Below are 25939 nucleotides of genomic sequence, written 5' to 3'. Positions count from 1 at the left end.
ACTGTGGTTGAGAAAGTTACCCCATGTCATTCCAGCTGTCATGTGACCAAGATGCCTTGTGAAAACAAAAGCTACATCCAAGGCCATTTTCCCATCATGCTTGAGCCATGATGCTCCTCCCACCTTAATGAGGCATCTGCTGATTAGAGCTGGAGTTCGACCTCTGGGGTCCCCAGACACTTGCTAGTTTTTCGGGCTCAGATCGGGGTAGATTCATCTTCCAGTCCCTCTGGGATATTGGCAAATGTGAAATGTAGCTAATGTAGCTTTTGCTTTTCTCTCTGCTCTTGTCCTGCCTCATTGCATTCAAGCCATCAACTGAGTAACAGTGGCAGATACAGAGAAGTGAAATGGCTTGGAAGTAATTAGCCTTTCTCTGAACACTGGAATAAGTTTCCATAGTCACCTATGGCAGAGGAGGGTCTGTTGGTCTGTCCGTCTGTCCTGAGACATAGATTTGGATTTTTCATTGATAAAACAAATGCCCCCAAACCAAAATATGTTGGCATAAAATTGAAAACTGAAATATTTTGATATTTGAATTTCTGCTGAAAAGTGAAATGTTAGCACGGAAATTTAGAGGAAAATTAGTTTTTTGCTTTTGTTGATTTTTTTCGGGGGAGGGGGGATTAAAATGACACCTGCTCAGATGAGTTTGTCAACCCACCACGAACTGGTTTTGGGGGCGTGAAGAGCAAAGGCAAAAAGTAGTTCGCAGAACTAAAATGTCAAGTATCAGCAAGATCTCAGATATTCACTGGTCAAATTGACAGGGGCTCTACCTGAAACGTTATGAGCTTTAAGGATTACTGCAAAATTTTGCAGAATAAATGCCCCAAAATTCTGGAAACAACTCCAGGCTAAAATTCTGCAGCGGCACATTAGTGTCCCCAGGGAGGAAGCACACTGACATGTTCATATGACAAACTCTGCATATCAGGCCTTGAAAGAACTGAAACACCACAAGCACCTTTGCTTTCGGCAGAACTAAAAGTTGAAGCTTTTGCAATATCATTTAATAATCTGCAATACAATAGACAGAAGATGTAATGCAACAAGGTGGGTGAATTAATATCTTTTATTGAACCAACTTCTGTTGGTGAGAGAGACGAGCTTTCCGTGCTAGAAGTCGATCCAATAAAAGATATTACCTCACTCACCTTGTCTTTGTAATATCCTGTGACCGACACAACTACAAGAGCTCTGCAAAAAACAGAAGATGTAATGGCATGCAGTGCAGTGGATAGATGATGTAATTATATGCAGTTCAACAGACGGTGAGATGATGTAATGACACATGGTGCAATGGACAATTCCAGCCATACACCTTTAACAAAGGAACAAACAATCAGGATTAGGATGTTTTCAAAAACCTTGGATACCTTCCTGGAGAAGATCACTTGAAACTCAACCCAGAGGTGAAATTGGTACAATAAGCAGTACCTGGATTAGCCAGTTCCTTTGAAGAAGGAACTTGAAAACAGATTGACAAGCTTGTGGAGTCTTAAAGGAAGTCAAACGACTGACTGACAGACTGGTTCAGCAGTCCGGTAGCTATTGAAAAAGCAAGACAAACTCTGCATATGCATTGACCTTTTTATGCAACAATAAAGCTTTAAAATGCTCCCATTATCTTTTGACAACAGTGGAAGAGATTCTGCCAAGACTCACAAAGACCTTTTCAGCTTTAGATGCCAAAGATGGTTTCCAGCGGGTAAAAGTGAATGAAGAAAGCAGCTATTTGATGACTGTAGCAGCCCATCTTTAGGTAAACTTTCTAGACCTCCAGCAAGTTCACAACCAACCAGTTATCAGTCCGGAGCTCCAGAAGACTCAATCAAGGACAAAGCAGCCTGTTTTGATGAGAGAGGAGCTTTGTTAAATATCCGGGCTGTATCACCCCAGCAGAGAGCTCCCTCAAGCACTTCCATCTGGTCTAAACGCTCTCATTTTCCTTATCTTTTCTCCCTGAAGCAAAGGAATATAAACAAGCCCTAGTCAGGCTGTGCCCATCTAGTGGGACATCCTACCCCAAAATGTCTGTTCAAATTGCCTTAAAAGGAGGCATTGTACCACACAAGTGAGCCAGGACCTGCTTTATTGAATTTCATATAAATTCAGATACTGGCTTGTAATTCAGAACATGTCAGAAAAGCTGGACATGAAATATCCTCTGGTTTACGAGTCACCAGTAAGAGCTGTTATCTACTTCTGAGGGGACCCCATTGCCAGAACACATCCTTGAAACCAGAGCTTGCCCCCTCCCAAAGCCCATATCTCAAATCCCCTCAAACTGCCGCGATGCTCAGATTTGGGGTTGATCTATGTGATTTGGACACATCCTTGCCTTAAGTGTTAGGGGGTCGAAGCAAAGTACTGACCCAATTCCAAAATGCCTTAATCGACCTCCACACCTTCCATTTAGAAGCTCAGATAAGTGCTTGGGCTTTGTGGGGGGAGATCAGAGGAACCCTTTGCCAGGACTTCCCTTGGTCTGTTGGTAATGCTCCTTCTAATGCAGCCCAATATGCCGTTAGCCTTCTGGGCAACAAGGGCACGCTGCTGACTCATATCCAGCTCCTCGTTCACTGTAATCCCCAGGTCCTTTTCTGCAGAACTGCCACTTAGCCAGCCGGTCCCCAGCCTGTAGCGGTGCATGGGATTCTTCCGTTTAAGTGCAGGACTTTGCACTTGTCCTTGTTGAACCTCATCAGATATTTTTTGGCCCAATCCTCAAATTTGGACCCTATCCCTATCCTCCAGCACCTCCCCACCAGTTTAGTGTCATCTGCTAACTTGCTGAGGGTGCAATCCATCCCATCATTCAGATCATTAATGAACAAAACCAGCCCCAGGAACAACTTCTGGAGCACTCCACTTGATACCTGCTGCCAGCTAGACACTGAGCTGTTGATCACTACCCGTTGAGCCCGATACTCAAGACAGCTTTCTATCCAGCTTATAGTCCATTCATCCAATCCATACTTCTTTTACTTGCTGGCAAGAATACTGTGGGAGACCATATCAAAAGCTTTGCTAAAGTCAAGGAATATCATGTCCACCTCTTTCTTTAGCACCCCTTTCTACCAAAGTAACTGGTGTGTAAAGGGGTCAAGGGGCAACGGTGAGTCAGACCCACAGCCAGGGAGTTACTGAATGGCTAATAGGTTGGTCAGGAGAAAGCTGGAATTTAGCCAAACTGTCCCAAAGAAGATCTTCCTAAAGTGCCCTTGTACTCTGAGAAGAGACTCTGGATAATTTGCATTGGGGCTGGAGACAGGCTGCAAGCTTTGGATATGGATTTTAAACTCCTCATTGCTCCAGGATGTCCAGGAAAGGGGTTAGGACGGAGGGGGGAGGCAATCGCTTGGCCCATTATAAAGACACATTTTCGAAATTTTGCCCCAGATTTGAGTGACAAGTGCCCCCCAAATCCAAGAGTGTTTGGATCCAGGCCCATCTTTAATTCCCTCCTGCTAGCGCTCTGGGTCAGATTGGTGCAATTTACATGGCAAAATATTTCTAACCATCAGCAGTGCAAATTCATCCTGGGATCAGAAAATACTACTAATAATTCTTAGTTCTTACAAAGCACTTCAGAGCTTTCAGAGCACTGTGCAAACATTAGCTAATGAATCAAGCTGTGTTGTTCCTCCTGCCCCAGCCCCAGTGATAAAGGCTCTGAGTTTAGCAGTTTGCTGACACTTTGTGCTGATGACGCCCGAGGCAGAGGAGAATCCGGCTCTGGAGCTGCATCAGGTCAGCTGTGCTGAGAAGAGTAAAAACGGTCTGTGTTATTCAGGTCAGCAGATAGGATTAGGAAACTCAGGGGACTAGACTCTGATCCCAGTTACACTGGCGGAAACCCAGATCAAATCCATTGAAGTCTGAGGTGTTATTCTGGGTAGACGCTGGCATAACTGGTTCATAAGACACAAGTCTGTTGAGTAAAGTGCCAGTTTCGTTCACTTGGCCAAAATCTCCTCAGTTACATCTCTGTAACCCTGTTTCCTAGGTTGCTATGGACTAGCTCTGGATTTATACCCATAAAGCCAAGAGCATAATGTAGCCCACTTTTCTGCTTGTTACCACAGTTTCAAGCTGGCACTGGATTCTCATTAATATGCAGTAGCTTCATCTCTAGCAACCCCATATCAACAGGGCGAAGTCCATCCGCTTACAGTGATGTCCAAAGGCACTACACTAACTGGGGACCCCCACGGTGCAAGGTGCTGTACATATACATAATAAGGGACAGTGTTTGCCCTGCAGCGTTTCTTAGCACTCTGGTTCCTGCATCCTTAAGATGAGACAGATAAACAGCTGCAATGCCACAGAGTTAGCAAGCATATTTGCTTCCGTGATGGACAGAGAGAGGTCAGAGAGGGACTGTGAGCTAAGATTTCAGGTGAAAGGAACTTGCCCTCAAAACAAGAGCCAACATTCACTCAGAGACCTTGGGGGATGGCCAGGGTGGGGGAGATGGGTGGACAGGGCTTGGGGAGGAAATCCACAGGGAGAGCTGTGATCCCATTAACTGAAGTGGTTGGGGCCTGAAGGGCTCTGCTATACATTTACAGCAGCACAATTAAAGGCCTGGATAAATAACAGCCCTTAAGTGGGTAAATTCTAAATGCTGGAAAAATTAGGTAGCCCACTGTACCTTTGATCTCATCATTTGTTACCTTTGGGCAGGAATGGCTGGGACAAATAACCCTGCATCGGTGGCAGCTCTTTGCAGCTATTTACAGAGGGAAGGATCTCAGGATAATGTACAGGCTCTGAGTTTGTGTAGATTCTTCCTGATAAGTCACGTTCCCCAAACACTGTCAGGCTGTACTGTGAAGCTTGCCTTTATGAAAATAAAACTGTTTAAGTGCCTGGCTGGGCTACATTGCCACCTGTGGGCTCGTATTGCTCAACTCAAAAGCTCCCACAATGTCTTTTAAGGTGAATGAATGATCCCGAGAAAAGAGAAATACAGCTTAAGTTCATTATTATAATGTGCTTGCTCGTATTCTCAATGGGTCCCTATGCACACTTGGCCTAAGTTTTCCATCTATACAAGGAAAGGGGGGGAAATAGCATTTTATGGGGAAATGTTCATTTCCCATCTCTTCTCTGTTTTGTTTGATAAATTCCAGGGTGAGAATAAAACACCTAATTTGGGGGGTTTGGGGGATGCTGTGATTTTTTCACCAGTTTGGCATGTCAAGAATACAAGGTAACCAGGGCTGGATGACAATTATGGACTAGCAGGAGCAATTCACTGGACAAGAAAACCGACCTTCTTAGGAAATGAGGCAGCTGTGTTCTGACTCCAGCTGAAGGTCCATCTGGGATGCTGGGATGCTGTCCCAAGAGAAGCCACAAGCAGATGCTTCAGATGAAGGGGCGCTGTCTTCCTGTTTTAGGCCTCCACTACCATAGTAACCAAGCATCTCATTAATCTTTAATGTGTCTATCTCACAACTCCCCCTGTGAGGCCAGCTAGGGCTCTTATCCCCATTTTTTGATGGGGGAACTGAGACACTAAAGTGACTTACCCAAAGACACAGGGGGAGGCTGTAGCAGAATAGGGAATTCAGTCTCAATCTCCTGAGTTCCCAGAGGGCCTCCTAACTGCTGGAACATCCTTCTTTGTGGTCTGCGGTCCAACTCCCGACACATGTGTTTGGTAGGATTATTGAAGAGGGCTGAAGGTATGCTTCTAGATGAAGGAGGTCGGTGGCTGGAGAGGGTTGAGGCTGTACTCCCCAGATGATGATGATAATTAAGTAATGGGCTTAATCTGCAGCAAGGGAGATTTAGGTGGGGTATTAGGAAAATCTTTCTAACTCTCAGGGCAGTGAAGCTCTGGAACAGGCTTCCCAGGGAGGTGGCGGAATCCCCATCCCTGGAGGTTTTTAAGAACAGGCTGGACAAACACCTGTCAGGGATGGTCTAGGTTTACTTGTGTGATGGGTTCTCCCCAGGATGCCACTTGGAACTGAGATACCACTGAGCCCACCTGTCCCACCAGCCTGGGTTCCCTTACTCTGTGCTGCTGTGACAGGCTCTCAAGCCCCCTTCCAGCGCGCACACACACGCACGCAGCTTCAGCTATATTCACACAGATGCTGAGATCAGCTCTGCATGCGAGAGCTCAGCTCAGAAATTGCCCAGCATTCAAGTGCACACCCCCTCTTGGAGAGTAAACCCAAAATTGTATTGTCTTTTGCTGCACAGAGAACTGTACAGTGTACGCTAATTGAAATTTGCCCTCTCCCTCATTGTGGAGAGATATATGCACAGTTTCCCCCACCCCAGTTATGAATTACATAAACTGGATTTAAAACAAAAACAAGTTTATTAAGTACAAGAGGTCGATTTTAAGTGATTATAATGGATAGCCAACAGATCAAAGCAGATTACCTTAGTAAATAAACAAAACCCACAAACTGAGCTTAACACACTAGATAGGCAGGATATAAAATAGCTAATTCTCACTCTGAGTGATAAACAGGCTGGCAGATTTTTAAGGTACAAGTTGCCTTGGTTTTCCCAGGTTTTCATACACAGGCCAAAGACCCTTCTAGCTTGGGACCATCACTTCCCACAGTTCAGTCTTTGTTCCTCAGGTGTTTCCAGGTGTGTTGTAGGGAATGAGGTCCACCCACAATGTCATTGTCCCTCTTTTATATTTCTTTGCACTTGCTGGAAAGCTCTTTTGCTGTGACATGGGTCAAACAGTTCCCACTGTGTAGTGCTGTCTCTGAGAGGTTTCTATTGTACACAGTTCCTGGGGTAATCCTTACGCTTGTGTGCATTTCCTCAATGAGCCATTAACATTGTTTGGCCTTTTTACTGTCATATCTGAAAGCCTCCTTGTGGGTGTTTCCAATGTCATGACATGTTTCAGTAACACATACATAAGCCAAACTTCATAACTTCACTTACAACGATAGCACATACAATCCAATGAGATATTAACGTCTAGCAGACCAAGACTTTTAGAATGACACCTCACAAGGCATACTTTGTACCAAACATATCCTAATTACATGACAGTGTGAATATTGGGGTGTCAGGGTGTCACAACTTAGTCCAGCCTCAGTGCGGGGAGCTGGACTTGATGATTTTTTGAGTTCCTACGTTTCTATGATTCTATGACGGGGCCAGTAATTGGTTGGAGAGGGATGAGGCTACACTTCCTAGATGCTGCAGGGGATAGGAGACTAAGTTCCTGGGAACCTGATTATCTTAATGCTGAAGAGATGTAATGTAATTGTATTTATTGTATAATGGATTATATCAGGGCATTGAGATCCTTCGATCGGCATCTTTACTATTTTACATCTAAATAAATCAAAATAGAAATATCCTGTTATCAGTTGGCTTGCGTGTGTGTGTGTTGTTTCTGCATAGACAGCTGGTTTAGCAGACCTCAATAGCGCCACCCAGTGCTATTAAGTGCTAAACGCTGGAATGTCGTTACCTCAGTAACGCTGTTTGGGCTGCTCAGTGCTCCTGTCCTTTAAGCTTCAATGTTATCAGTAGTTAGGGCAGCATGCCAATTCAGCAGACTTTGCTCCTACTCACGAAGAAAGACCACAGGCACGGTTCAGTGACAAAGGCCCTCGACCAGGATTATTGCTGGCAAGACACACTCTTAGTGCCCTGGCTCCGTGATTACAGGTATGCCAGCACAAGTGCCCCGTGGCAAGGAATGGGTCAGTCAGCAGCGGGACATTCTGCTGCCCCCTTAGCCTAGCAAAGAATTAAGGCAAAGTACCCAACATGTATAGACTAAAACAAACAACTAACATACACAGCGTACACACCGCCTTATGTATTTCATGACATCTGTTTGTTACCCTGACTTGTTCGTGATATCTTGGACAAAACATCCCTCTTCGTTGTTTTGTCAAACCACCTTATCTTGTGCTAGATTGGGAGGTATCTGTACTAGCTGGGATATATTTATGTAAATATCTAGTGCCTAGTACACTAGCAACAACTTTGTCAAGTTCATGTACCTGACAGTGAACTTGTAAACTGCTTTAGTGCATTGCCTGCCTTTGGTTCACAGCCTCTGGTTCAGGCCTGCACCAGGCCCAGTGCTACAGGCTCTCTCTCTACTACAAATCCTAATATTGGCCAGTTACGGCACAGTGCAAAGGCTCCTTAGGCCCCATTATGGAAGCCAAACATAGAGTTCATAGTCCCTGCACCCTTGCAGGAGCCTAAAAGGGTCAGATCCACAACACAGTGGGTGAAGGAGGCTGCACTTGTTTTGAAGTGGCCAGTTCTGCAACCCACCCTCCTATAGAGAAGCACTTACTCCCCAAGAGTCTGAATGAATAATCTGGATCCAAACAGCCTGCAAACAATTGGTCAGATTTTTTTCCCTCCCCTATGGAAAATGTCCACTTTGTTGGTGAAAAGAACAAAACCTTCACAACTGAAACCCCAACATTTTTGTGACTGCATTTTTATGCATTTGGAAGGAGAGAATGACTGGGGGGTGGGGGGAATGAGATGTTCCTGGGGAGCGGATCCCTCCACTTGCCCAGCAATATCTGTGCGGATCTCAGCCTTTTAGTTATGATTCTGCAATATTAAATCCCATTAACCAGACCACAATCTGAACTCTTTGCATTTGTGACTGAGCTTTTTCCTTTGAAGGAGAGACCCAGACAATTAGACACAAGCCAGGATGCAGTCTTCATGTTGCAAGGAGAAATTGCCCCTTTGCTTCCTGCTTCTTTTCTTTCTTTGCTGCTTTCCCACTGTTGCCTTTGGTTAATTTAGGAGTGCAAAATCCATATGTCACTAACCACACATTCTTTACTCGTTGGCTACATAGAATTTATTGTAGGAAGTGAGATTGGGGATCCCAGAAATAGAGACATAAAGACTTTACTTAAAATCCCAATAAATCCAACCATAGGCATAATTATACAAAAACAGACACATGTAACCAAACGCCCCCCTGGACTGTGCCTACTTAGAGCTTTAGGCTGATAGGTGATAAAGCCATCACCCAACGTTGACATACTTCAACCTTGTGCATACAGACAAAGTTATGGAGACCAACAACACCAAAGAAGAAGTGCATGGAGATCATCACAAGAGGGTTTGTTTGTACTCAGGCTTCTGCCATTCAGTCGTCTCTGGTGCCCCAACTAGGGGTTTGTCTGACCTACTCATGTAGGGCCATATTTGATTTAGGGCTCAGCCTCTGGCTCACATTTGTCATTCTGGAGGGACCATAACTAAGGGTTCTGACTGTTACATTTCACAGTGGTTTCGATATGCAAGAGAGGTTTCGCTTGTTTGTTATATGTACCAAAAGTCCTTAGAAATCCATTATTTCCAGCTGTAAACTGCCCTTTTGTGGTTTACTTCTTTATCACAAGTGCATATTGCTAAATCTTATAATCCTAGGTCAAGAACTTTAGGCTAACTAGGCAGGCCTTGTGCTAGTTCATTAGGACTTCCACTAATTTGTTAGGCCCCATGTTTATTGCAAAGCCTGTTTAAGATGTTGTTACGTTTATTTCCCCTACTTGCACCATTACAGCTTTAATTGCTTTGATTATAACTTTCTAAACCAGCAGAGCATGCTTCGCATGTGTTATATAGTTTAGTGTTGCATAACAGCCTTCCCTAAGGTCAGGTCGGGGTCACAGATCACTGCCCGTGTCTGCTGGTGCCGTGGCAGAGCTATCTAGGTTCACCGGGGGAAGGAGACCAAAGCCCTGAGGTAAGTGGGGAAATGGGATACCGGGAGGAGGCACGAGCAGGAGCACGTGAGAGGGGAGGGCTCCTGCCTCATACTGAGAAAGAGGGGCGATCAGCAGGTTCCCTCAAGTGCCTATATACAAATGCATGAAGCCTGGGAAACAAGTAGGGAGAATTGGAAGTCCTGGCACAGTCAAGGAATTATGATGTGATTGGAATAACAGAGACTTGGTGGGATAACTCACATGACTGGAGTACTGTCATGGATGGATATAAACTGTTCCGGAAGGACAGGCAGGGCAGAAAAGGTGGGGGAGTAGCACTGTATGTAAGGGAGCAGTATGACTGCTCAGAGCTCACGTATGAAACTGCAGAAAAACCTGAGAGTCTCTGGATTAAGTTTAGAAGTGTGAGCAACAAGGGTGATGTCGTGGTGGGAGTCTACTATAGACCACCAGACCAGGGCAATGAGGTGGATGAGGCTTTCTTCCGGCAACTCGCAGAAGTTACTAGATTGCAGGCCCTGGTTCTCATGGGAGACTTCAATCACCCTGATATCTGCTGGGAGAGCAATACAGCAGTGCACAGACAATCCAGGAAGTTTTTGGAAAATGTAGGGGACAATTTCCTGGTGCAAGTGCTGGAGGAACCAACTAGGGGCAGAGCTCTTCGTGACCTGCTACTCACAAACCGGGAAGAATTAGTAGGGGAAGCAAAAGTGGATGGGAACCTGAGAGGCAGTGACCATGAGATGGTCGAGTTCAGGATCCTGACACAAGGAAGAAAGGAAAGCAGCAGAATGCGGAACCTGGACTTCAGAAAAGCAGACTTTGACTCTCTCAGGGAGCTGATGGGCAAGATCCCCTGGGAGAATAACATGAGGAGTCCAGGAGAGCTGGCTGTATTTTAAAGAATTCTTATTGAGGTTACAGGGACAAACCATCCCGATGTGTAGAAAGAATAGTAAATATGGCAGGCGACCAGCTTGGCTTAACAGTGAAATCCTTGCTGATCTTAAATACAAAAAAAAACTTATGAGAAGTGGAAGATTGGACAAATGACCAGGGATGAGTATAAAAATATTACTCGGGCATGCAGTAGTGAAATCAGGAAGGCCAAATCACACTTGGAGTTGCAGCTAGCAAGAGATGTTAAGAGTAACAAGAAGGGTTTCTTCAGGTATGTCAGCAACAAGAAGAAAATCAAGGAAAGTGTGGGCCCCTTCCTGAATGAGGGAGGCAACCTAGTGACAGAGGATGTGGAAAAAGCTAATGTACTTAATGCTTTTTTTGCCTCTGTCTTCACGAACAAGGTCAGCTCCCAGACTACTGCACTGGGCAGCACAGCATGGGGAGGAGGTGACCAGCCCTCTGTGGAGAAAGAAGTGGTTCGGAACTATTTATAAAAGCTGGACGAGTACAAGTCCATGGGGCCGGATGCACTGCATCCGAGAGTGCAAAAGGAGTTAGCGGATATGATTGCAGAGCCATTGGCCATTATCTTTGAAAACCCATGGCGATCCGGGGAAGTCCCAGACAACTGGAAAAAGGCTAATGTAGTGCCCATCTTTAAAAAAGGGAAGAAGGAGGATCCTGGGAACTACAGGCCAGTCAGCCTCACCTCAGTCCCTGGAAAAATCATGAAGCAGGTCCTCAAGGAATCAATTCTGAAGCACTTTGAGGAGAGGAAAGTGATCAGGAACAGTCAGCATGGATTCACCAAGGGCAAGTCATGCCTGACTAATCTAATTGCCTTCTATGATGAGATAACTGGCTCTTTGGATGAAGGGAAAGCAGTGGACGTGTTGTTCCTTGACTTTAGCAAAGCTTTTGACACGGTCTCCCACAGTATTCTTGCCAGCAAGTTAAAGAAGTATGGGATGGATGAATGGACTATAGAAAGCTGGCTAGATTGTCGTGCTCAACGGGTAGTGATCAATGGCTCCATGTCTAGTTGGCAACCGGTATCAAGTGGAGTGCCCCAGGGGTCGGTCCTGGGGCCGGTTTTGTTCAACATCTTCATTAATGATCTGGAGGATGGTGTGGATTGCACCCTCAGCAAGTTCACAAATGACACTAAGCTGGGGGGAGAGGTAGATGTACAGGAGAGTAGGGATAGGGTCCAGAGGGGCCTAGACAAATTGGAGGATTGGGCCAAAAGAAATCTGATGAGGTTCAACCAGGACAAGTGCAGAGTCCCGCACTTAGGACGGAAGAATCCAATGTACCACTACAGACTAGGGACCGAATGGCTCGGTAGCAGTTCTGCAGAAAAGGACCTAGGGGTTACAGTGGACAAGAAGCTGGTATGAGTCAACAGTGTGCCCTTGTTGCCAAGAAGGCCAATGGCATTTTGGGATGTATAAGTAGGGGCAGTGCCAGCAGATCGAGGGACGTGATCGTTCTCCTCTATTCGACATTGGTGAGGCCTCATCTGGAATACTGTGTCCAGTTTTGGGCCCCACACTACAATAAGAATGTGGAAAAATTGGAAAGAGTCCAGCGGAGGGCAACAAAAATGATTAGGGGACTGGAACACATGACTTATGAGGAGAGGCTGAAGGAACTGGGCATGTTTAGTCTGCGGAAGAGAAGAATGAGGGGGGATTTGATAGCTGCTTTCAACTACCTGAAGGGGGGTTCCAAAGAGGATGACTCTAAACTGTTCTCAGTGGTAGCTGATGACAGAACAAGGAGTAATGGTCTCAAGTTGCAGTGTGGAAGATTTAGGTTGGGTATTAGGAAAAACTTTTTCACTAGGAGGGTGGTGAAACACTGGAATGTGTTACCTAGGGAGGTGGTGGAATCTCCTTCCTTAGATATTTTTAAGGTCAGGCTTGACAAAGGCCTGGCTGGGATGATTTAATTTTGGATTGGTCCTGCTTTGAGCAGGGGGTTGGACTAGATGACCTCCTGAGGTCCCTTCCAACCCTGATATTCTATGATTCTATTCTATGATCTGAAGGGAGTCATTGGCTGAGGACAGCTAAGTACTGCAGTATCTGAGCGGACAGAGCACCCCGCTGTTCAGAGAAAGAAGAGCCAAACAGGCCTGGAGACAGCAACAAACTGTGACAGCGGCTTTGCCTGGAGTAGATTAGTGAAAGAGCAGATCAGACACTAAGGTAAGGGGCATGGAACAAATGTTGAGAGAGAGAGAGACTCTGGGGGATTTTCCACAAAAATACAGAGAACTGCAAAAATGGAGAAACCTAGTGCAAGAAAACCTGCCTGGAGACTTGCAGGCTTGTAGCGTATAGGAATAGGGTAGTATCTCTTTAAATAGCTTGTGAGCTCTCTAGTGGTGCTCACTGTGTTTTGAGAAGACAGCCAGAAACCAGTCAGAGCAGCAGTCTGTATGTGGCTAGGCCTGATGTGTTTGTGTGTATTTAGTCAACGGGGTTATATGGGACGCAACAGTGCCCTTGTGGTTTCTTCATATTGTTGATTGTTCTGTAAAAGAGCACGAGACACAAGATAAGTTGGGGTCAGAGGCCAGAGGTTTTGTCTTCAGCTGCCAGTGTGCTCTGATGGATAGAGGGAGGCGCTGATGGGGTTGAGGCCCTCAATCACCAGCACAGAGACTTTCCCAAAACAACCCAGCACTTTCTGGGCAAGTCTCATGACGGAGCCAGCACCAAGAGGCAGCCTGGATTCTAGTACCAGAACATAGCACATTGTTTGCATTGCAGGAAACAAGGAGGCTGAATTGTCTCCCTAGCGCATGGAATGGTGTGAGCCACTGTACATTGGGCCATGTAGAGCCAAATCCACCCAATCCCATGTTGGCAATGCATTGCACAACCAGCTCTGTCTTAACCAAGATCCATGCACTGGTGATAGGACAAGTTCTGATCTTACTTCTGGGTAAATCTGCAGTAGCTCCATTGACTTCAGGAGCGTTGCTCCAGTGCATCTGGCCCTGTTTCTGTGCTTGCACTCTGCAGAGAGGGCAGTCAATTCCTTGGCACGAGGGTCTGAAATTGGAAATCTGTAAAATGCAATGGACACTAATGGTGCTCTGCTCTCGTTTAGCTCTCGCAAATGATGGCAAGATGACAGGGATGGAGGAGGAGGAAGCTCAGTCTGGGAGCTACCTGGGCTTGTCACAGCTGTGAAATGCTTCTTCGCAAAGCTAGCAGTGGAGTTAGCCAGGCAGAGAGCTCTATTGGCTCGGCCTGTTGGAATAATTCACAGGGTGGACTGGACCCCTTACCAGGGAGCTGGTCCAGCCCCCATGTGCCTCATTAACAGCCGCTTATTGGGGCCTGATATAGAGAGGGCAGCTGGTCTCTGTGAGGAGCCAGCGAGGAACAGGGAACAGGAGGAGAGTGAGACTGCAGATAGAGTTAGGCCTTGTCTGCACTTGCAGCAACATGTGGGGTACATGTAGCTACACACCGCAGTGGCTGCGTCCACACTGTGGCATGTAACTACATGGGGCAGTGAGAGGCTCTGGCAGTGGTGAAAGGCTCCGGCAGCGGGAAGGCTGTGGGACACTACAATGCTAAAAATAGCTGTGTAGATGGGGAAGGCACTGCTTGGACGTGTGGAGAGCAGTGTCGGGTATATACCTGAGGGTTCTGGCATGTCCATACTATGCTCGCCAAAGCAGCGCCTCACCATCTATACTGCTATGTATACCTGTGCTCACTTGCCAGGCAATGTCTGTACTTCACACCCCACTGTAAGTGTAGAAGGCTCTTGAAGGCTGCAGAAGAGACTGAGACTTCAGGAACCAAAAGACTCCAGCCAGGTGAAGACTTGGATCGTCTCCTGGGAAAAGGGGAGACATGCCAGGACTGAGTCTGAGACTCCAGAGGAACAAGACTCCAGCCCGGTAGAGTGGGAGTGGCCTGCTAAAAGCAGGGGATTGAACTGTACTTTGTAGGCTTAGGCACTTTGCACTTTCTTTTCAACTTTGGTAGGAAAAAATCCAGGCCCTAGGCAGGAGGTTTTGAACAGAGAGAAGGCTGTGTGGGAGGCTTAGGGAGCCCTAAGAGAAGGGAAAACTGAGCTGGGTGCAACAGAGGCACCACTGGCTGCAAGGAGGTGTGTGGGAGGCGGCAGGCACTATTACAGGACTCTTCACCAGAGACCGTCCCAAGCCAGTGACCCAGGGTTGTGACCCTCTTACAACCCATGCCTTCCTCTTCCCACCCTGCAGAAGCTGCCGCTTGGCTCTGGGATACGCTGGATCTTGGAGGCTCTCCATCACTATGTCGTGTCCATGTCCTGGAAGTTTGCATTAGAAACGTAACCCAGAATGATGTAATCGGGCACACATCACCATGGGAAGCAAAGAGACACTTGGCACAGAATGCCCTAGCAGGAACTGTTGGAGCAAAGGGGAATCACAGTGCAGGGAAATGTGCCTGGTATCTGACTTATTGAGGGCAGCTCTGATTGGGTACTGGGAGGGTGGGAATTTCCCAGGTGAGCCTGAAGAGAGGAGCTGATGGGGTTCCGGTAATTCCGCCAAACAGCAGTCAAGTGGTACTGGGTAGGTGGGAGTCCACTGCATGGGTCAAAAGAAGCATCAGGAAGGTTGGTGGGGAAAATGTTGCAATTGGTGGGGAAAAACCAGCGTCTTAGTACAACATAGGATCAGGTAGAAAAGTCAGGGGAGTTGTGAGTGCAAAGCCAGTTACATTTTACACCAGCTTTCAGCAAGGGACCACTCAGCCCTTAAGCGGTGTTCCTTATTTTGTGCCTGCTGTCTCACATTCGGTAGCAAGGCAATGGAGAAGCCCCTTTGTCCCATAGCGCAGTGTTGATCCTGGAAAGTACCATACACAGCGATGCAAATGGATGATCTGGCACCATGAATGATGCATTATGCATTGCCTTGTTGGAAGAGATGCTTTAGCCATCATGAAATATTTTGGCTCGTGCATGCAGGAGGCCAGGCTAAATGATCTGATGGCCCTTTCTGACCTTAAAATACACAAGTCTGTGAATTGCTGACCCTTTAAAATAGTCTTTGTCCCATCCACTGCTCTTTGTTCCTTTGAGACTTGGCTGGTTGGTCCCTAAAGTCTAACCTGCAACAGCTATGCTGATTTGAAGACCCATTGGAATCTCAGCATAGACCAAGCTCTGGGTGGCTTGAACATTTTTCATGGGACCAGTTTCAAACTCACCTCTGACAGGTTCTGAATCCAGTTCAGTGTGAATGTTTCATGCTGCCAGGAGCCTGGTCTGTGTTACGGATGCAGCCAGTTTTTTTTTAAATCAGTTTATCTCAAGCAGCTTTCAAATCAGTTAGGGATTTTGGAGGAAATTTGCAGAGTAAATCTAAGTGCACTGTGTATATTCAATAAAATAGCATCCCTAAGGTAATGGCTGTGTAAATAGCTAGAGAATCACAGTTGTCATCTCTAATTACAAAGAGCTGGAATGTAGCTGCATGCTGCCCCATGTGCGTCTGAGTACATACAAACATGGCTCTCCCCATTGTGATCTTCCCTTCTGGTCTGGATTGTTTTCCAGATCCATGAATCTTTTCACGCATGCCCCACAGCGGTCTGAATACCCACAAAGAAAAGGGTAGTGACTGCAAAACATACTTGTCAAGGTTCCTCCCCCACTCTGAACTCTAGGGTACAGATGTGGGGACCTGCATGAAAAACCTCCTAAGCTTATCTTTACCAGCTTAGGTCAAAACTTCCCCAAGGTACAAAGTATTCCACCCGTGGTCCTTGGAATGGCCGCTACCACCACCAAACTAATACTGGTTACTGGGGAAGAGCTGTTTGGACGCGTCTTTCCCCCCAAAATACTTCCCAAAACCCTGCACCCCACTTCCTGGACAAGGTTTGGTAAAAAGCCTCACCAATTTGCCTAGGTGACTACAGACCCAGACTCTTGGATCTTAAGAACAATGAACAATCCTCCCAACACTTGCACCCCCCCTTTCCTGGGAAATGTTGGATAAAAAGCCTCACCAATTTGCATAGGTGACCACAGACCCAAACCCTTGGATCTGAGAACAATGAAAAAGCATTCCGTTTTTTACAAGAAAACTTTTAATAGAAAATAGAAGTAAATAGAAATAAAGAAATCCCCCCTGTAAAATCAGGATGGTAGATATCTTACAGGGTAATTAGATTCAAAAACATAGAGAACCCCTCTAGGCAAAACCTTAAGTTACAAAAAAGATACACAGACAGAAATAGTTATTCTATTCAGCACAATTCTTTTCTCAGCCATTTAAAGAAATCATAATCTAACACATACCTAGCTAGATTACTTACTAAAAGTTCTAAGACTCCCTTCCTGGTCTATCCCTGGCCAAGACCAGCATACAGACAGACACAGACCCTTTGTTTCTCTCCCTCCTCCCAGCTTTTTAAAGTATCTTGTCTCCTCATTGGTCATTTTGGTCAGGTGCCAGCGAGGTTACCTTTAGCTTCTTAACCCTTTACAGGTGAGAGGAGCTTTCCCCTGGCCAGGAGGGATTTCAAAGGGGTTTACCCTTCCCTTTATATTTATGACAATACTCATTTCTTTTTCTATCCCTCAGTTATTCTACTATTCAGCCAGCTCCCATGGTTACCCATAGAGAGTTAGCTGAGCAGTGGAAAAACACAATATTTTGCAAATACAGTGACTTCCGCTCAATTTCAACTGCATTTGGACACGATAGTATTTATGAATTCACAATGCTTCAAAGATGGTCTTCAAGATTCAGCTGTATATTGTTGCCCTTTCTGGCACGAGCAGTTAATCAGAAGCACACTCAAAAGCCCATCAAGGATGACAGTGTGCTCTATACCCAGAGCAGTACTGAACAGCTGTTACATAGCAGGGGCAGGTAGTTTCGGGAACTGTCATTCTCCTCTTGCGCCTTGCAGTGTTCACCCTTCATGTTCTTTATTCTCTGCCAGCACTGAATTGCCATCTGTTTAATCCCTCTACCCCCTCAGAGATGTTCTTTTAGAGGTGCTAATTGCAAGTGCATCTTTCCAAATCATGATGGCTCTGAACTTGCAGCAGAGTTCCTGTGGAGCAATAGTCTTTGGCCAGCTAGCAGCAGACTGGGCTGAGAATCTCCCCCACCCCACAGTACCTCTGCTCTGGTGCTGCTTGAGTAAACCTACCTGTGCAGAAATGGAGCAGGCTGCATGAGAGGTTTGAACCCCAACTGGGTTTATATAAACCATTAGGTGGCATCCAATGATAGGAAGTGAGTACATAGAAGGACAGGAAATTACAGTCCCTGAAGGACTGTTAGAAGGATTATCTCTGCCTTAGGTACATTCTATAAGGCCCCATGGGTCTAGAACCCAGGCCTGCATAGCTACCAGACAACTGGTATCTCCAGGCTATCACCCTGCAGCAGCTGTTGTCATCTCACATTCTGCTTTCCAAGACCCTCTGTGGACACCGACCAGGGGATGCTCCACCTCATGGGTTTGACAGACAACAGCCTCATGGCTACTGATTGGCTCCCTGCCCTATATGAACCCATGGAACATTCCAGGAAACATCCAGGGAACAGCGTGGATTTTCTGTAGGAGCTGTGACCATTCCTGCTCCTTGTTCCTGAACTCCTGGCTTGACCTTGGCTTGATTTGGACTTCGTCTCCTAACTCGGTCCCTGTTACCTGACTCAGACTCTAACCCTTGGTATTCCCAGCCTGGAACCTGACCATGAACTCCTTCGCCACTCCCAGACTCAGGTTTGCCCTTGGTCCTGACTGCCCTTCTTGGGATCCTGACACATCTGCAGTGCAAAGATTGCTGGTTAGACCTCTACTTAAAAGGAAACCCAGGCACTAACCTATACCATCAGCTGGGTAAGCAAGCCCAGGATCAAAGCCCACAGAGACCCAGGGAAGAGCCTGTCAAGGTTTCTTCCCCACTCTGAACTCTAGAGTACAGATGCGGGGACCTGAATGAAAGACCCCCTAAGCTTATTCTTACCAGCTTAGGTTAAAAACTTCCCCAAGGTACAAACTTTGCCTTGTCCTTGAACCGTATGCTGCCACCACGAAGCATTTTAAACAAAGAACAGGGAAAGAGCCCACTTGGAGATGTCTTCCCCCCAAAATATCCCCCCAAGCCCTACACCCCCTTTCCTGGGGAACGCTTGATAAGAATCCTCACCAATTTGTACAGGTGAACACAGACCCAAACCCTTGGATTTTAAGAACAATGAAAAATCAATCAGGTTCTTAAAAGAAGAATTTTAATTAAAGAAAAGGTAAAAGAATCACCTCTGTAAAATCAGGATGGTAAATACCTTACAGGGTAATCAGATTCAAAACATAGAGAATCCCTCTAGGCAAAACCTTAAGTTACAAAAAGACACAAAAACAGGAATATACATGTATATATATATACATCCAGCACAGCTTATTTTACCAGCCATTAAACAAAGGGAAATCTAACGCATTTCTAGCTAGATTATTTACTAATTTAACAGGAGTTGTAAGGCTGCATTCCTGCTCTGTTCCCGGCAAAAGCATCACACAGACAGACCAACCCTTTGTTCCCCCTCTCCAGATTTGAAAGTATCTTGTCCTCTCATTGGTCATTTTGTGTCAGGTGCCAGCTGGGTTACCTTAGCTTCTTAACCCTTTACAGGTGAAAGGGTTTTGCCTCTGGCCAGGAGGGATTTTATAGCACTGTATACAAAATGGTGGTTACCCTTCCCTTTCTATTTATGACAGAGCCCAAGTTAAATCTGCAGTGAGGACCTACCCACAGTGAAGTGGAGAGGAAAGAGGTTAATTCTGGCCATATTGTCAAAGGATCCAGACTTTCCACTGCTCCGTCTCCAGTCAACAGGAGTTGCAAATTGCTTGGCACATCTGAAAAATCAAGCCATTAATATTTAGAAACTTTGTCTCTTCCTTATAAGCAGCCTGATCCTGCCAGTGCTAAGTGAATATCAGCCCCTGCCAGGACCAAGTGCAATTACTAATCATCTGTAATGAGTCAATGCTTTTCCCAAGAAGATGCCAGGCCTGTATTAAGGAATCACATGGCCCCTTTCTGTCCAGGTCAGGGATGTTCTGCTAAGCTGAAAAAAATAGGACATCTTAAAACAATCCTCAGGAGGAAACCGACATCTTCACAAGGCACCTCGTGCCAACTGAGGAGAAAGGAAAATCTCCAGTGTAGAAGAATTGGTTTTCAGTGCTGGAAATCCGTTGTGAAGAGGGGCAGAAGCAGCCATGGGTGGCCACAGAGATGGAAATCAGATGAGAGGGGAGAGTGAGGAGGGAGAGAACCGAAGCAGAAGTGGAGGAGGTTGTTGAGGGAGGAATGAAAAGCCAGCCACAATCCAGATAATGCCTTTTAAGATCTGGGTTGCTGTCCCTGCCACAAAGCCCCCATTTTTAAACAAACTGAGCACTGGAGCTGTACAGAGAATGGAAATGCTGTTTCCTGGTGGATTTCAAGAGTCTGAAATCTGTTTTCATTCTGATTAGGAACAAAACCTGCAAATGTCAAAAAATAAAATTACTAGGGGAAAATTGGGGTCAAATTGAAACATTTCATTTTGGTAACATTGAAACATTTCCTTCATCTAAGAAAGCCCTGTTTTGATTTAGACTTTATTTATATTCCATTATAATATAATGCAAAAAGTCCTTTTGAAAGGGAAAATTGAAACATTTCATCATGAAATGTCAAAATGTTGTTAGAACTTTTTTCCCCTTTTCTTCCCCCTCTGAAATGAAATTTTGACAAAATTGACAAGATTTTGCACTGCGATTTGGCTAAAACGGGATTCCATTCTCCAATGGAAAATGCTTCCATCAATGCTTTTCTGACCAGCTCTAGTGCCACGTTCTTTCAAAAATTCTGATGTCAGGGCTTAAATGTCAAAAAAAAGAACGAGTTGGGGCCTTGTTCTGAGCAGACCTGAGCGCGCTATACCTCCTTTTCCAAGATAGCCCCTTTCTCTGGAGGTGACGGGGTTTCACACATTCATTCCAGAAAACACTTGCTAGGAATAACTTCAACCCAACCGGTGAATTCCCAGATCCTTCACTAGTTGCTGCTTGCAACATGCAATTGACCGATGTCGTGACACTGTTTCTGCATCCTTTGTTTCTGACTGGGTGACTGACATTGTGTGAGTACTTCCTCATAGCTTGTTAGTTAGCCTCTTGGTAATGAGTATGAATTTTGCCTCAACTCTAAGGGACTGTGAGGGACTGCTGCTGAAGTTGATGAGAGGTAAAAGTGCTCTGCATCTTACAGGACTGATCCCTAAGAAAGGGATGAAAATAGCATGTGATGAGAGCATTAGACTCTCTGTTAGATCTCCCTTTGCACCGTCCACAGTACTCTGGGGTACTTCACAACTCACCCCCATTCCTGGAAAATTTGGGGTGTCTCGCTTCTGGTCCAATCGATGTACCTGGCTCTGCCCCCCTGATTCCCACACTGCTTTCCAAACAGCCTGTGACTGCAGGTGCGCATCCTTTCCCCTGCATTCTCTCGCTGCATAACCTACCTGCCCATATGGCTTGCTTGGATGTAGCCATCTGCCGCGTATTCTGTTAGCTGATCTGGAGGCTGAGAATGGTCCATTTTTAGACACAGACAACAGGGGGAGGCTGATCAATCACTATCTCAATCTTCTCATTTAGCTGCATGAATGAGAGGTGCTGCATATGTGTACGCAGATGTGGAGTGATTGTGTTTCTAAAGCCTTCAATGTTATAATTTACAGACTATGGATCTCTGCAGGCCCATTTTGGCTTCTGATCCACTTTGTCTCCATCTGTCATCCAATCAGCAGGGGCTAAACTAGGCTTGGATGAACCTTAAGCACCTGGAGAGATTTGGATCTGAGTAGCATTGTGAAGTCCAGCGTTTGCCATTTTCAAGGTGCTTTCAGCTGGCGTGGCAGGTGGAGTTGCACTGCACTCAGTCACCACAGGGGCTCAGGGGCTCTGGCGATACATGCCAGCCCAGAGGGACACAGGCCAGGCCAGAAGGACAAGGCCTAAGTCCTCCTGAGGTGCATGCTTTTTATAGGCCCGATGGAATAGTTTTCAGCTGGTAAATGCAGTTTCATCAAAATTAAAACATTTTGCAGGAATGTGGAGAGACCAGGTGGGAGAGGTAAGGTCTTATTGGACCAACTTCTCTTGGTGAGAGAGATGAGTTTACACAGAGCTCTTCTTCAGGTCTGGGAAAGTGGATCATATTTTTTGGAGTACGTTTCTTAGCACACGGACAGTTTTATGTCGGGTGTACTGTGGCTATCCCGACAGAATCCATTGCACTAGCTGACTGCTATTTCTATTGGCTGTTCAATGGCAGGGATCCAGCCATTGGCTTCTTGGTTCAGCTGGATGGTGGATGCAGAGTGAGGTCCAGGGTTTACGGGATTGTGGGTGACTGCTGTGGGCATTACTTCCCCCAGAACACGCACACAGCAGTGCCAGGTGGAGGGCACAGAAACCAGGCCCTGTTGTGACAATGGGAGAGGGGAAGGAGCACAGACTATGGGATTCTGTGGGAGGACGTTGGAATCCCAGCACCAGCCCGGCAGATCTGGGGAGATCCATACAGACGGCCTGCTACACTGCACTCCACCCTAGCCTCGCCAGTAGCAACGGAACGGGCTCAGGCTGCCCTTGGCTCCATGGCCCTCCTCCCCCACCACCCAGAGAGCTAAAAGAAAAGGAGTACTTGTGGCACCTTAGAGACTAACCAATTTATTTGAGCATAAGCTTTCGTGAGCTACAGCTGTAAAAATAAATAAATTGGTTAGTCTCTAAGGTGCCACAAGTCCTCCTTTTCTTTTTGCGAATACAGACTAACACGGCTGTTACTCTGACACCCAGAGAGCTGTAGCTGTTGCTGCATTAAGCGCTTCACTTGCAGGCCAGTGTCCTAAACACAGGTTCCTTCCTAGCACTGTCTCCTCTCTGAACAAACTCCCCCTCCACAAACACACGTCGAGTAATATCAGACACACAGATGCAAAGGGGGCTGTGGGGCTGGTTCACCTCTGCCATGCTCAGCCTAAATCTGATTTTCTGAAAGGGACCGAGGGTCAGCAGCAACCCGCCTAGTGATCCTCGATCTGAAGTAGCCTTTAAATAACGCCAAGCCCCTCTCAAGCTAGGGGACCGGCCTTAATGAAAGAAATCCAGACGTTCAGCCAGCCCGGCTGCTGAAATGTCATGCTCAATGAAATCAGTTCCTGCTGACTCGAGCGCCACCACTTAATTACCACACACTGCAGCATGCAGAGCAAAGTCCATCTCTCTGGCCTGCCCACAGTGCATGCTGCAGAGATAAACCCTCCTCACAGACTCCTTGAGGGGCAAAGTCATTTTCCTGGAGAGGTTTAACTCCCCAAGCAATTATTCATTTAAGCGAGATTGCTGCAGTGCTCACTTCTTGCTGCAGTGCTCACTTCGGCTCTGCTCAGGTTTTAGCTGAGAAAGGCTTGAATAATTTAGAGGAGGGAGCATTTGGGATAATTTTATTTGATCTCTACTTTTTCTCCCTATATAACAACTGTACAGTAATAAACTCTATTACTCCTTTCCTTTATGGTACAGAAATTGCTCTTTCACTAGAAGAAATATCTGTCATTTTGTCTCTGCTGTGCAAATATATAGAGAGAGATGTTTATTTGTACACTGAAGCTCCTTTGGAGACCTAGTTCGTGAACAAGATAATGAGGATGGACTATGCCATCCACCTTTCCCCTTTGTGGGCCAGGGTTCTTAAGAGAAGACTTTTTGAAAAACATTCCATTCTCCCACCCAACCTTGCCTCCCAGCTTGTCTTGTCTCAGCTTCTCTTCCCTTGCCCCAAAATAGAAGGAGCAAACCAGACGATAGGACTTGCTTCCTGAGACGAAGGCCACTAGGTCTTGCTCTGGGTCAAAGAACGTTATTTTTCACTTGTGAATCCTGAAAATCATATCCTGACACCCTGTCCTCGGCTCATCCGTGGGGGTACCTAATGGCCAGCACTGCAAAAGTACGTAAGGTCCTGTTCTGTTCCCTTCCTTTTGTGTTTCTTCCCTCCCGCCTTCCTCCTAGCCTCTCTCTCATTCTCTCGGCTTTACATCAGCTCCTGAAATCAACAGCAGGGCAAGATGAAATAGCCACAGCCCTGCTGAGACCCTAAGAGCCCCTTTTCACCAAAAGAGCTCCCCCAACACATGGCTGTCAGAATATTTAGCCAGTGTCTTGTAAGGTCACTCGTGACACACTGGTCATTAATATTGTTGCAGGAGGCATGTGCAATTGGTGAGGACGGCCAGGTGCCCGGTTTTCAACCAGAAAGTCCAGTCAAAAAGGGAACATGAGAGTGTCCAGTCAGATCTACTGACTGGATGCCCAAAGTCTGGTTACTAAGAGAGGGGGCAGGCACAGGGTCCTCACCCTCTCCAGCCACTGCTCAGGCAGCTCCCAGCCCAGACTCCGTAGGCAAGTCCCTCCTGATTTGGGCGGTGGAGGATGGGAGGGGAAAAGCAGCGAGCAAAAGAGGAGGGAGGGGGAAAGAGGACTGGATGGGGGCCTCAGAGGAAGGGGGGGGCTTTGGGGAAGTGGTGGGGTAGGGGTGGCTCCAGCACTCCTGCTGGAGTGTCCAGTTTTTAAATATTACCAAGTTGGCAACCCTAGGTTGGTGTGTGAAGAGTTCTGTATGTGGGCTGGAAATATGTTCCTGAAATATGCTGAGGTCAAGCCATCTGAGCAGAGCAGATAAATAGATTTGTCCTAGACAAAGGACTGTGGGTTTGCCAATCTGTCAGGTCAAGCCAGAGGCAATGAAAGTACATTTGCCTCTCAGGTAAACAAGGTAACCAAAACACCTGAGAGAACTAATCCACAAGAGAATGAGGGAAACAGCATGCGGTCTGCATACCAGCAGGGGCGAGGAGCTTTAGGTTCATTTTTCAAAGAATATATCTCAAGGGCCTTATGGGCTAAAAAGGGGAAGAACAGGGCCTCCTTTGTTATCCATCCCTTAGGGGACAGGGATCAGCACCCTCTGATTCTGTGTCTGGTCGCCCCTCCAGCTTGAATGGCTGGTAATTTGCTGTGCGTGAGAAAGCGGCATAGGCACAGATTGTAACCTGCTAAAATTCAGTTTTAGTCACTAGAAAGTAGGACATTTTTTGTTCAGTTTGTAACCAGACCTGTCTCTCTTTTTTATTTTCTATTGCTTAGTATCACTTAAATCTGAGTGCTTATGCTTAGTTTTGCTATAACCCATCTCCATGCTGTTATATTGAAGTCATGAAGGTATCCCCAGCTGAGCCAGCAGCCTGGTGGGTGCTCTGTCTCTTTGGAGACAGAGGCCTTGGTTAATTTCTGTGAGCAGCTGGTGAGAGGGACAGGACACTGCAGAGAGATATGTCTGGGGAACACAAGGACTGGGGTAGGGTGACCAGACAGAAAGTGTGAAAAATCGGGATAAGAGGTGGGGGATAATAGGTGCCTATATAAGAAAATGACACAAAAATCAGGACTGTCCCTATAAAATCTGGACATCTGGTCACCCTAGACTGGGGTCACTGACATTACCTGAAAGACCAGGTTTAGACTGGCAGAGTCTCCAAGAGTCAGCTGGTGAGGTGGACAGATGGGCGTGGCAGGAAGTTGACACACAGTTTAAGCTCCAGCAAAAGCTGATTCTTGGTAATACAGCAGCTTACAGTGCTGGGCTCCCTGAGGAGAGCATCACACCTGCCCTGTCTTGTCTAAAAAGAAAAAAAGAAAAAAAAGTCCAACCAGATGATGTCCCTGTGTGGGAATGTAAACCAGAATCCAAGCAACAGGAGCTGTGGTCAGCTTTCCAGCCAACGCATCTATCTGTAACTGATTAGCCATTGACTACTCTAAAGCAGGGTCTTCAGGCTTTTTGTTTCTTAGGGCCCCCTCCCCCGCAACATGCTATAAAAATTCTACAGCCCACCTGTACCATTTTTCTGCATATCCCGTAGATTAAAATCCAGAGCCAGCGTTAGGGGGCAGCAAGCAGGGCAATTTCCCAGGGCCCCACGCTACTGTGGGCCCTGCAAAACTAACTTGTTCAGGCTTCGCCTTCAGCCCTGGGTGATCAGGCTTGGGATTTGGCTTTCTGCCCTGTACCCCAGTGAATCTAATGCTGGCTCTGCAATCTGGTTGATTTTGATGGACCCCCCCTAAAACTTGTTCGTGGCCCACCAGGGGTCCCCGGACCTTTGGTTGAGAATTGCTGTTCTAAAAACCTTA

General features: G+C 46.4%; 1 protein-coding gene across 1 annotated transcript in view; it reads left to right on the top strand.

Moving 5' to 3' along the window:
* Nucleotides 1–25939, top strand: part of LOC144258017 (acid-sensing ion channel 2) — a 1355089-nt gene that overhangs the window by 459534 nt on the left and 869616 nt on the right. The gene's annotated exons all lie outside the window — the stretch shown is intronic.

Source organism: Eretmochelys imbricata, chromosome 27, assembly GCF_965152235.1.
Source record: "Eretmochelys imbricata isolate rEreImb1 chromosome 27, rEreImb1.hap1, whole genome shotgun sequence".
In the NCBI taxonomy this organism is placed as follows: Eukaryota; Metazoa; Chordata; order Testudines; family Cheloniidae; genus Eretmochelys; species Eretmochelys imbricata.
The sequence above is the reverse complement of the archived record's forward strand: the minus strand, read 5'-3'. Positions and strand labels throughout refer to the sequence as shown.